The 12,896-nt window shown below is 41.2% G+C and overlaps 1 protein-coding gene and 1 long non-coding RNA gene across 7 annotated transcripts in view; one reads left to right on the plus strand and one right to left on the minus strand.

Moving 5' to 3' along the window:
• LOC140497357 (uncharacterized) overlaps window positions 1–12,896 on the minus strand; it is a 39,285-nt gene that overhangs the window by 15,074 nt on the left and 11,315 nt on the right. The window lies entirely within an intron of this gene.
• SBK1 (SH3 domain binding kinase 1) overlaps window positions 1–12,896 on the plus strand; it is a 122,159-nt gene that overhangs the window by 7,874 nt on the left and 101,389 nt on the right. The gene's annotated exons all lie outside the window — the stretch shown is intronic.

Genomic DNA, 12,896 nt, shown 5'->3' on the forward strand with positions numbered 1-12,896 from the left:
AATGTCCCTGGTGCATTCAGAGAAAGTGAGTTCAGATTTCTTGGTGTTTCGCTCTCCTTCCTTCACAGCTACCCTCACTTTCACCTCCCAGTGACTTTGCCTTCTTATGGAAGATTTTGGATTGGATATCATGCCTGTCTAGATGTCAGGCTCCAAGGCTGCTTCCACGGATCTCCAAGGAGGGAACCCAATAACTATCTACTTTCTACATTCTCCATAACACCGTTACTGCCCGATACTGCTCCCTGTGAAAATTGGGAGAAGTTCTATAAGACAGGACTTCAAGGTCTCAGCTCCCACTTGTTCCTGCTTCCTCCTAATAGATAATATTCATATGTGGTTTTCTAAGTTAATATGAACCCAGCAAGATCCTTATATATAATTTAGTAGCCCCCTTTTCTACTTGAGTTTGACATGAATTCTTTTACTTAACCAGATTTTTATTACACTCCGGTTTTCCCTTTCACAGTCTTGTTTCCCTATGCCTGTTCCCTCCCTTCTGAGTCTGCTAATTGCCCATACAGGGGTGTGCTGAAGCCAGCTGAAAGCAGTTAGTTGGAAAATCAATTATTAAATTTTTAATGTGAATATTTACACCTTGAAAATGGGCAAATGCTACAAATTAGGGCTTGATTAGGGCTTGATTCTTATTAAGGAAGTGAGAGAGAAAATCTTATTAATACAGATTAAACTTTAAAATGTGCTGTGCGGTACATGCTGTTGCTATTACTTTTTTAATAGAGCTGGTTGTTAAACTTTTATTAGCATATCCCTGACTTCTAATCACTGGTAATAACCCAAATACCAAGTATGTAAAACGACAAGGTTGGAACAGAAGACCTCTAAAATGCCTTCCAACTCTAATATTCTGTGAATCGGTGAGCTACAAGCTACACACAAGCAGTCAAAGGCCTATTTGTTTCAGCTTCTGAAATTGTTTTTTCCTGGAATCCTTTGGTCAACCTGGGTAATCTGTCTAGGCCTGTGAGGTCAGTCCCCCATCAGCCTCTGCTCCACATCCCATCCCCACCCAACTACCCACACCTAGGAAACCTAATCTCCTCCTTGATCTCATATTTCTCTTAACAAAGTTCTATTTCCCCTCTTTCTAACTCTCTGCTTGGTTGCCTCCTACTTCACGCCAGAGACAGATGCTTCCCTACAGCCCCCACTGGGCAGGTTCCCAGTGTTTTCAAAATCAGGAGCTGGCCACTCTCCTGGGGAAGGTAGAGAGGCCTCCCCTGGTTACCCACAATGGCTACCTGCCATGGTCAGGAACATAAGCAAAGCCACGTCATCCCATGTTCAAGTACAGACAACTGGGTCATCTCCCATCAGGAATGTTAGGCCATGTGACAAACAGAAGGCTCCCTATCACTTCAGCTGCCTCCACCCATGGGATTCTACCTGTCCGTTTCAGCTGTGTAACATCTCTTCAATCTGTCCCCTCCTCTCTACACCTACTACCACTGCCACTATAGCACACTCATCACCACCCACCTGGAGTACTGCAATAGCCTCCTAGCCTGTATTTCTGCCTTCACTCTTGCCCCATTCTGATCCAATTCCTTTTCCCTATTGAGAAAATTGTTTAAAGAGAGCAAATAAAACATGTGTTCCTTTTCTACATTTGGAACATATTGGGCCCCTTGGTGATGAAATAGGGTTTGTGTTGGTGATACAAGACTGTGGGGCAGAGGTAAGTTGATTTTGGAGTCATGGGACCCCGGGTCACAGGCTGTCCTGTACTTACTGGCTGCACTTCCATGATTTGGTTCTGGGCATGGAGTGATGGGCCCCCATATCACTGGTGACAGCAGAAGGCATACACTCCCCATAAATGTTATAGGTCCCACACCTCAAATCAGAGCCCAGCCAGATGTCAAAGTTGTTTTTCTTCCCCAAGAGGACACTTCTTTGTTTTTAGAGACGCACTCCTATCTGTAGTGAATGCCTTAGAGATAAAGTGAAAGGAATTGTTTCACCTTCATCCATGTCTCCTTCCATGCCTGACACTCCAGGAACTCACCCTACAGACATGCCATCTTTGCTTCCTTCTCTGAGTGGTCTCAAGCAAATGTCTCTCTCCAGTGTCTAATTTGTCCATAGATTTCAACTCTCCCCTCTGATCCCAGATGCCTGAGAGAGAGATAGAGAGTCTGGCACCATGAAAAGTAACTCCCTTTCATGGCATGTTGCCTGGTAGTTGGCCTTGGCTGTCTCTCATTTAGGACACTGCATTAGCGTATTTAGTCCACATTGGCTAGCGTGCTACCTTCAAGGAAGGCAGAGTGCCACTTTACTAATTAATTATCCAAGCAGGGAGTGCAATATGTGAGTTGTCCAGTAGATAATTTTTGACTCAAACCAAAGGGTCCTGGTAAGAGCTGCCTTGGAGCCTGAGTAGAATAGCCATTCTAAAAACTAGCCATCAGAGGGTTCTCCACCTCAAAAGATCAGACAACTGTCACCACCATCCTGAAATCATCATGATCTTATGTTGTTCATAGGTATTAAAAATGTATAAATATGGCCCTAACCCCCATCCTACATCTGGACTTCCTTTCTCAGTCAACAACCTACAAACTCATAGGACACAGTAATTCAATGCATTTTGATCACATGGCTTATCAGACATAACAAAAATGCAAAAAAAATTATTAAGTGCTTCCTATTTGGGGATCCTCCACCCAAATACTCCCTGCAACTCTTCTTCCTGAGCTCTCCTCTCTTAGGTTCCTAGAAAAGTCCCCAAAGCACTCAATTTATAAAGATTGGATGAATCATCGGAATGAAGAACAAGGGGTTTTTATCCAGAATTCAGAGTTTAAACAGGAAAGAAAAGGCTGTATGGGAGAGAGATGTCTGGTCTCCTACCCCTTGTTCACACTCCTTCAGATTTCATGATAATTGACAATCTTTGGCACCCTGGGCCACTTTTTGTATCTTCTCCCCAATCTGCCACTTACATAGCAGAGACTTGAGCTTCTACCATTACCATTCCCCCTAATCTAGTCTCAGTTCTCTGACCACTAGTCCAAGGCGTAACAGATAAAAAGATAACATGATCCCACCGACACAAATATCCAGTCCCCAAAGCTCACTGCAGAGGCTCTCTGGTACCTTATACACTAAATGGCTGACCAGAAGTCTCTTTCAAAGGCAAACAAAGGAAATAAGAAATTTTTAAAATCTTTGCAACCATACTGGTTGCATCTCTTATTAAGTGTCTCAGCCATTTGTTTCCCCTGGAATTTTTGCCCTTTTATATTCCTACAGAAATGAAACAGTGTTGTAGGGGAAGAAATGACATGAATTTACCTTTCCAATCTTATCTCCTATTATTATGCAGTACTTTTATATTTCAAGCATATATTCTCCATATGCTCACAGCACCCTCTGTGAGCTACTCCCTCACCCATACTTCCACTCCCACTTATGTGTTGGGTCTCCAAAGCATGAGTTCTTCTCCTCTAGGTTCTAGCACCTATGGGGTAATACTACTAAAACTATAACTCTCAAGCCCCCACCAGTGTGCTTCCCCTTAACAGTCAAGGAGTAGATATAATTAACCCTTAGAAAAGGTATTTCCTAAGATGGCACAATAAGGACAGTAGCTATAAAATAGTCCTCCTATAAACCTGAAGCAAATTCCCCCAGTAATACAAACAGCATCTGAGGGAAGAGTGGTCACAAACAGTGTACAAATGTAATGTGGCACACATTTAGGGAACACAGGTGACCAAGAAAACTTATAACTCCAGAACTATTGATTCTTAATTATCGCTGTCTTCTAATGGAGTCCTTACAAAGCTACCTGTTGGGTGCAATGTCTTTAATAAGTGGGCATCTCAGCTGGGTTTTCAGAATCTGCTTCTTTTAACAGGTCAACAAGGGTCAACAAGGCTAATTAATCTCTCTCTCTCTCTCTCTCTCTCTCTCTCTCTCTCTCAACTATCAGGACTAGCTCACTCCTAGGTCCATAGCCACTTTTCTTTTTGGTTGTCACAGGTCCTATCCCTTGATGCTGCTTCCAGGATTAAGTGACTGCCTCTACAAGAGGCAGCCTCCACTAAACAAACTGTGCCTCTAACTCTCTTGAACTGGCTCTCCAACTGCTGGATAAGATGTTACCCTTTGGACGAGAAGTTCTGTTGCTAGACTTGAAGGTCCCAAGGCTGGTGGGATGGATGGGGGAGAACACAGAGAGAAATCCCTTCCTCCTTTCCAAGAGAGATTCCCATTCAGGAGCCAGTGTCTCCCATTGTTGAGTTCCAAAACTGTCATCTCCAGGGCTTAGCTATTAAAAGGCACCTTTTTGCCATCTTTGATAATATTCTGAGATTAAATCAACTTCTTCACTTCCATATGCTATATTTCCATCAAGCCAAACTGGACAATTCTCCATGCTCCCCCTGTTGAAATTATTTCCCCTTTCAGATTTCACATTCCATTTTGTTCCTACTTCTCTGATGCATTTATCATATAGTATCTTATATATGTGTGTGTGTGTGTGTGTGTGTGTGTGTGTATATACACACACACACACACACACACACACACACACACATATATATAATGGTGATATGTATTCATATCTTTCTCTTCCTACCCCCCAACCCCAGACTTTAAATTCTAAGGAATTATCTTAGCTAAATATTGTGTCTCTCCCAGTGCTTTGTACACAGTATTGATCGATAAATGTTCATTGTATTATTTTATATTTTTATTGTGTGGATCAAATAAAATAACATATGTAAGGTTTCATAACATGAAAGTGCTATAGAAATGTACTTAATAAGTGGTGAATTTGAACATGATCACGGCTTTAATCTTTATACCAATTTTGGAACCGTGGCTTAGTAGACTTGGAACAGTCCCTACACTTTGCCCCACCCCTGGTACCTTTATAATGGGAAGAGGGCAGCAATAGATGCAATTATTGTGTATTTATTGTGTGTATAATAATATTAAGAGGAAGAAGAGAAGGTTGGGATAACCATTCAAAAGGCATCTCTTATAAACCTGATATTGCTAGGCATTGTTCTAAGCACTGAGATACAATGACAAAAGGAAAATAGTGCCTGCCCTGGAGGAGCTTTCATTCTAACCTGTGGAACAATATGTTCACATATACTGTAGGAGGAATGGTAGGTCTCTGACCAATTGATTCCACCACATTCTCCTCCTCCATACACTCACAGAAAGTAAGGGGCAGACAGACAATGAGTCTCACTATTTCTCCCCCACCACCATCACCACTACCTAATCATTACCCTTCAACATTTCTGTGTGCTTTGTTTTTGTCCATTCCACCTGACTCGGTAGCATTGTCAAAAATCCACAATTATACAGAACAGCCATCAAGTCACTGTTGCCAAGAGAACCGAGGGATAGAGTTACAATGAACATAGTTTGTCAAAGGTTCATCATAAATTGGCTGATAGAAAGAGTTCATTTTATAGATGGACAAACTGAAAGAAGATGCTGTTTCAAAGGATGATGCTGTAAAGCAGAAATAGAACTATCCGTTGGATCAGGATTTACTATCTCAGTAAATTCCCTAATCTTCCTGCCTATCTGATTGCTCCTTCTGTCTCCTTTGTTAATTCATCCTTTGTTTCCTACCTCCTACACATCAGTAGCCCCATTGATTTGGGTTCTCCTTTCTTTTCTTTCTATGTTCCCTCCCTTAGTGATTTCATCTGCTCTATCCAAGGGATTATCATTTCTATGTTGATGATTACCAAACCTAAACATCCAATGTTTATTGTCTCTCCTGAATTTTTCTCCCACATGACAGATTTCCTGCTGGACCTATATATTTGGGTGTCTCCCTGTCATTTCAGTGTCAACATGTCCTAAATGAAATGCTGTGCTCCCTAAAGTCATCCTTCTTTTAAAAGTCCCTATTTCTTTTTAGGGCACTTCTGTCTCTCCAATTATCCTGGATGATAATCTGAGTTATTCTTGAGACTTCTCTCTCCCCCACCTCACACCTAATTATTTGCAGAATCTTGTCAATTTTACCTCTGCTGTGTCTCTTAAAACCACCACCTTCTTTCCACTCACAACCTAAATTCAACATTTCATCTTCTGCCTCTATATCTTCACATTGATTGTCCCCCCAAGTCTGGAAGAAACTCCCTCTTCATCTCTAGTTCTTAAAATCTTAGTTTTCTTCAATGCTGAACTCGTCATACCTCCTTAGTGAATCCTTCCTTAATATTCTCAGTCATGAGTACTCTTTCCTTCCTTAAATTATCTTATTAACTTACCTATGTATACTTTTTTTCTCCCCATTATATTGTAAGCATCTTCTTGGAGGCATTTCATTTCTGTCTTTGGAATTTCAGCACCTAGGATAGTACCTTATATGTAGTAGGTACTTATATAACCCATGGCCAAGTAATTCTGGGTTTATATGAACTTTCAATCTTGGGGTTTCTGACTAATCACATTCTTTGGTTCTTATTGATTTCTACCAGTATTTCTGTAGGGAATGTAAGAATTTAGCTCGCTTTTAGGATTCTACAACAAAAGGAGCAAGATCCCTCAGCTCCCATGTAAGTATTCAGTTTAATATAAAATTAAATATAGGATAGACCTTATTTAACCTGAACAAAAAATAATAATAAATATTTTCACTTAAGCATATAAAAACTCTCTTTCCTTTTCAGTGGGCCTGTATATTCTTTCAGAGTTATAGTGCCACTCGAGGGTTGCAGTCTCTCATTACAAAAAGGGAAATTCAATGGGGTCACTGAAGAGACTGTCAATCCTGTCTCTGGCCTGACCATAGTAGGTGTGTGATCAATCAGGTGAAAAGTAGGAAGACTGGTTGCATCCACCCTTCCCCAACCATCGTTAGTCGTGGACTTGTCTTCAGCACACTCACACACTTACCCTTATTCCTCAGTATTCCCCTGATAGCCTCCCTCCCTCTATTTTCCAAACTCCTAACTACACCATTTTCCTTCTGAGTGAGTGTAGGGCCCAAAAGGTAGTTATTACCTAAGTGCTGCGCAGGCACCCACAACAATAGTTAAATAGGTAGCACTGGAAAAATTTACCCCTCTACACCCAAAGATGATGCCAAGACCATCCATCCAGTTGCCAAAGTGATTTTCCTAAAGTTTAGGTATGATCATGTCACTCCCCTATCCAATAAACTCTAGTGGCTCCCTATTGACTCTAGGATAAAAATCTAATCATTAGCTATCTTTTTTTTTAAAAAATTCTCTTTGGGGGTAAGTTTTATACTGTACATACTTACTGGTACAGTAACACATTTATATAATTTATAAATAAGCAAATATACACATGGTGGGGTTTGCTCAAAAACACACAATCAAAAAAGTTTAGAGATTCCTTTCCTAGAAGGGTCACCTGATTTCACCTGGCTTTCCTCCAGTAAACCAAGTACATATCTGTCCCTTTTTGTTCTCTTTAAAACCCCTGTCCAAGAGGAAAGAATATGAACCAGTCAAGAAACAATTCTCCCTGTAACTTGGGACAAAGCAAGAATTGTCATCTTATCAAAGAGTTAACTTTGTCAAAGGAATTTCACACTTCGTTCATGTGTGAGATTCATCAGCTCTAAAACAAAGTTCTCTAAAACAAAGTACCACTATTGAGTGGTAATGGGGGTTTTTACATTCTGCAAGAGAGAAATCAGCAATAGCAAAATAAAATTGTCACTAGTAGGAGCAACGAGCTTGCGAGACAATGCCGGAACATCTCTGTGAATGTGCCTTGAACTGAACTGAAAGTTGAAGAACTCTTGGAATTCAGATCCCGTCTCTTCCTTTATCCTATGAAAGATTCATCACTCCAAGTTTGGGGCACAAGCCTGCCAGGGGCAATTTTAATTAAATTATGTGAATTCTAAATATCTCTTTTTAGAAAAAGAAATTCAAAAAAAGAGCAGGAAGTCGCCTTGCCTTTAAAAATCCCTCTGACACAAGACATTTTTAGTTGCAATTTATAATATTCCCAACCAAAGAGAAGATTCCACAATAAAATGAAACACAGTAAGAACTCAAGTTCAGTTGATGGTTTTGGTTCATCAAAGAGAACAATAATTCCTTAACTTTTGGCAGAGACTTGGAGAATCATTTTCCTAAAAGCATTCACTTGAGTCAAGAGTAGAAATAGGTTTATTATAATAGGTTTAGTAGAAATAGGATTATTATCTTAATGTTCTCAATATATTCTTGCTCTAATTCTGATTACTAGCCTAATATATTTTCCAGGAATTTAGAGTTCCTTCTTAAACTTTATTCAGCTTCCTCACAGAAAGTGCTTAGTTATTTGGTAAGGAAGAAAAAGAATTTCTAGCAGGGCAGTTTTCCTAGAAGTCTGAGTACATAATGATAAGGTTTTCTTTATTTATTCTCCTAAGTCTGGAAAGATGTTCAGATGAAAGTATTATTCTAATATTATTTTGGAATATGCTGCCAAAGCGGGGATGGGAAGGAGAGTTAGTATATTCCCACAATCTTTGCAATTTCTTTAGCTGTGTTAAGGTTTTTTCTTAATGGGTTATAGACATAACTGCTTGATCTAGCTTTTGTTCCCACCTCATGGTCCTTAAAACCTTCTTGTCTCAGATATCTTCTAGTCTCTAGGTCAATTTTCCCTCCATTCTCAATTAGTTCAGAGGCTGGCTTACAGTGGTCCTCTCTATCCCCAGCCAATGCCTATCTACTTGAAACTTCAATATGAACATCAGTGTCAATGTCCCTGACTTCCCAGGTAATCAATCTCTTAAATTTCCATGATCTGTAGTCACAAACCCTCAGTCTTGACAAGAGTCATACCCTTGACCTGACTGTCACCAGTTAACTGTTCCATTTTGATGATCCAGCTCTCTGAAACTACTCTCTCTGTCCCAAACTTCCTATTTGTCAATATATTACAGCTTCCTAACCTTCAGTTACTGCCTCTGCCTCATTCTTCTTCCTCACAGTGACCTCCACTCCCTCTGTCCCTTGTTACCATTGATCTGATCTTCCATCCTTTCAAATCTTGACCCTCTGGCTGAACCAACTGAACCATTAGCTACTCTAGAATCTTCTGGTTCCTTGTGCTGTCGCTGCTCACTCTCTGCCAAAGTCATGTGACCTAGCTAATAATGTTTGCTACAAACTTATATCACTCAGTCTCAACTGGACCCTCATTAGTGAATGGAAATCTTGTTATTATTCCATAATCCCCACTCAAACATATTTTCCATAGAGTATTTTAAACCTTTTCCTTTCTTCTTATAACACCTCCTATACCATCCTATACCATCCTATACCACCTCCTCCCCCTCCCCCCTTAACAGAGAATCTTGCCTCCTACTTGACTGAAAAAAAAATAGAGGGTATCCATGTTGGGCCCCTTCTTGTCCTCTGCTCTGTTCCTCAAAATCCTTCATCATTTTTATTCTATCTTCCTTTGCTCCAGGCTAATAATGAGGTAGTCCTCCTCCTTTACAAAAACTAACCTCTCCACTTGTACTCTTGATTCACCCAACTTCTTTCTCCACAGTTTTTCTCTTCTCATTCTTCCATCTTTCCTTATTCATTGGCTCTTTTTCCCAACACCTGCAAACATGTCCCTATTTTGTTGTTCTTCAGTCATTCAGTCATGTGTTTGTGACCCCGTAGACCAGGTCTGCACAACATATGGTCCACCAAAGGCTTTTAGGTGTGCTGCAAAAAAATGTAGAAGATATAAAAGAGACCCGCACAACAACTGCTTTGGCAAGCTGCAAGCAGCCCTTGGACCCACAGGTTGTATAGGCCTGCCACAGACTATAGCATGCCAATGCTGTCCATGGGGTTTTCTTGGCAAAGATACTAGACTGGTTTGCTCTTTCCTTTGTCAGTGGATTAAGGCAAACAGAGATTAAATGACTTGCCCAGGGTCACACAGCTAGTAAATGTCTGAGGCTAGATTTGAACTTGGTTCTTCCTGACTCCAGGCCCAGCGCTCTATCCACTGAGCCATCTATTTTACTCAGCCTTAAAATAAAACCTTCACTTGTCCTCAAGGTATCATCCTATCCTTAGAGCCGACAGTGACCATCTTGATGACTCATCAAACTCCAGTTTTGTGGGGCTATTAGTCACTCTGGGAACAATCTGTGTGAGTCACCAGATGGTGCCCTAAACCCTGAGCCCTGTGTCTCTAACTCAGGTGCCTATGGGACATTTAAGTCCCTTTTCAATCCCTCAACACATGCACAGATGGGTTGGCTGCCTGTTTTCCACACCACTTCTAGCCTCCTTGTTAGTGCCTTATAAAAGGCAGGCTATGTTTAGGGGATGAATTAAGAAAACTCCCAGTAATAATTCCTGGCATGATTAAATTCGCTTGGCACATTTTGCCCTCACTCTTACAGGATTTTAATCTCTTTCCCAACTGTGTATGTCCCATAAAGATGGCTCATTCACATACAAATTTTAAAAGAACATTTATTAAATCAGAAACCAAATGAGCAACGTGAGATTCCAGACTTCCAAGTGACAGATGACCTGTCTAATGAAGTTTGAAATCTGAACTCCCTCATCTACTCTTCTGTGCCTGGTGCTGCTGCAGGAGGATCCACAGACAGTGTTGGGGGTGGGGAGGGAAAAAGAATCACTCCTCAATGATTTCTAGACTCAGATGTCAAATGGGAGTAGAACCCTCAGCTCACCAGAATCACCTCATCCTTTACTGCCTATTAGGTGACCATTATCTACCCCAACCCCTTAGGGACAGTATTTGATTCCCGACCAATTGCCAGGCAACACTAGAGTCTGATGAGTCATCAAGATGGATACTATTGGCTCCATGGCTGTGGCAGTCAGCACTCAGTGCCTGAGCCTAGGCTTGTGGTCACTCAATTGGACCCAGTAATCACTGCAAGCTCCCTTCCCTGGTTGCATTACAAAGCAGACTTGAAGAAGTCCCAATGTGGTACCACATAGAATAAATAGAGACCTTTTCAATGAAATGCCCCAGGTCATGCAACTTTACATTCCTCATCCCTTCAGCATCTTCAGGATGGCTATGATTCAGGAGGGAAGAAAAACTGGCTATGAATGGTTATGCCAATGATCTTTATTGGCTAAATCCAAGTGGCCTTTTCTAAGTCCTTATTCTACTTGACTCTTGTAACTTTTGACATTTAGACCACGTTGTCTCTCTCTCCCCAACCACCCTAGCCCGATGGACACTTCTCTTTTGTCTTCCCTGAAGCTGATGTTTCTTAGTTCTCCTACTATCTGACCATAATTTTGCTTCTGTATTGTTCAGTCATTTCAGTTGTGTCTGACCCTTTGTGATTTGAGGTCTTCGTGGCAGAGATACTGAAGTGGTTTGCCATTTCCTTCTTTAGCTCTTTTCACAGATGAGGAAACTAAGGCAAACAGGGTTAAGTGACTTGCCAAGGGTAAGCATCTGAAGCCAAATTTGAACTCAGGAAAATGAGTCTTCCTGACTCCAGGCCCAGCACTCTATCCGCTGCACTACCTAGCTGCCCAAGTTTGTTCCTGTCTACCAAGTATAAGCATTCTCCAGGCTCTATACAACTTTCTTTTCTCTGTCTATCCTCTTTTCCTTGAAAATCTCATCAGCATCTATAATGACTGTTATCGTTTCTATGCAGTTGACTTCCAGATCTATATATCCAACTCTAATTTCTTTCCTGAAACACAGTCCCCCAACATCATATTTTTTGCTGTGCCACTACACCTGTATTTCTCCTAGGAATCTACAATTCAACATTCCTAACACAAACCTCATTGTTATTTTTCCCCAGACCCATGGGTTTTCCCTCAAAGTCATCCCTCCTCCAAGTACTCCTATTTCTTTCATTTCAGTCATGCCATCCTTCCATTCACCTAGGTTTGAAATCTTGGGGTCCCCCTGACTCTTCCCTCTCCCTCACCTTTTATATAATATCAATTTCCAAGTCCTGGAAATTTTATGATGACAACATCTCTTACATCTGTGTCAAAGACCCACCCACCCACCCTATGGAGTGAGGGATGTGTCATTTATGGCTCTCAGGGAAGTAAAATAGATGTTTCTAGCCTCTTCTCCTCCCATTCTTCTCTAAGGGAGACTTTAATTCCTGCTTGGAGGGAAAGCAGGAAATAGGGGCCAGAGGCCTCCACTCTGCTCTCCTCAGAGAGAGGGGGTACCAGATTACAATTATATCCATCTGTTCCCTTAAATATTATTCCTCTAGGCCTTATAGTCTAGGGGATATGATTTTCAGGTTCAAGATGACTTATGATTATCATTTCATTATTGGGAGAAAACAGGATCCTAAGCTTTATACCCAAGTCTTGACCTCTTTCCTACCAAATAACAATTCTACAATGAACACACATAGCAACTAGCAGAGAAACTCATTTATCCAATACGATAGCAAAACAGAAACCAGAGGAAATATATATGTGAGACTATATACCAGACTATACAAAGTGAAAGAACCCTCTTATTGAGAATAAGATAACTCAGCTCAACCCAGGGAGTTCTAAATCTCACCCAAGAAGAAACTCCCCAAAGTCTCTAGTGTAGCAAGTGGGGGACAAGAGCATGATGGAGACTGCCACCTCCTCTCATGTCTTCCCAGAATTTTTTCCTTCAGCAACCCAGAGTGGGGTTGGCCTCTACCATCTTCTCTCTCAAAGCTGGAAGCCAGAAGTGCACAAAGTGACTGCAGAACCCTGAGTGACTTGAAGACCCCAAGACACTAAAAGAGAACTTGAAGATGGTCTCATGAAGACCTGAAGGGCTCTCCTTTCTCCCCCCGTTGCCACCTTCACCCCACCTAGCTCTCTACCAATGAGGAGCAAGCCCTATAATAATGGGCTTTGGGTCTGGAATGGTACATCTCTCCCTTTATTTTC

The sequence above is a fragment of the Notamacropus eugenii genome, chromosome 1 (assembly GCF_028372415.1).
Source record: "Notamacropus eugenii isolate mMacEug1 chromosome 1, mMacEug1.pri_v2, whole genome shotgun sequence".
Taxonomy (NCBI): Eukaryota; Metazoa; Chordata; class Mammalia; order Diprotodontia; family Macropodidae; genus Notamacropus; species Notamacropus eugenii.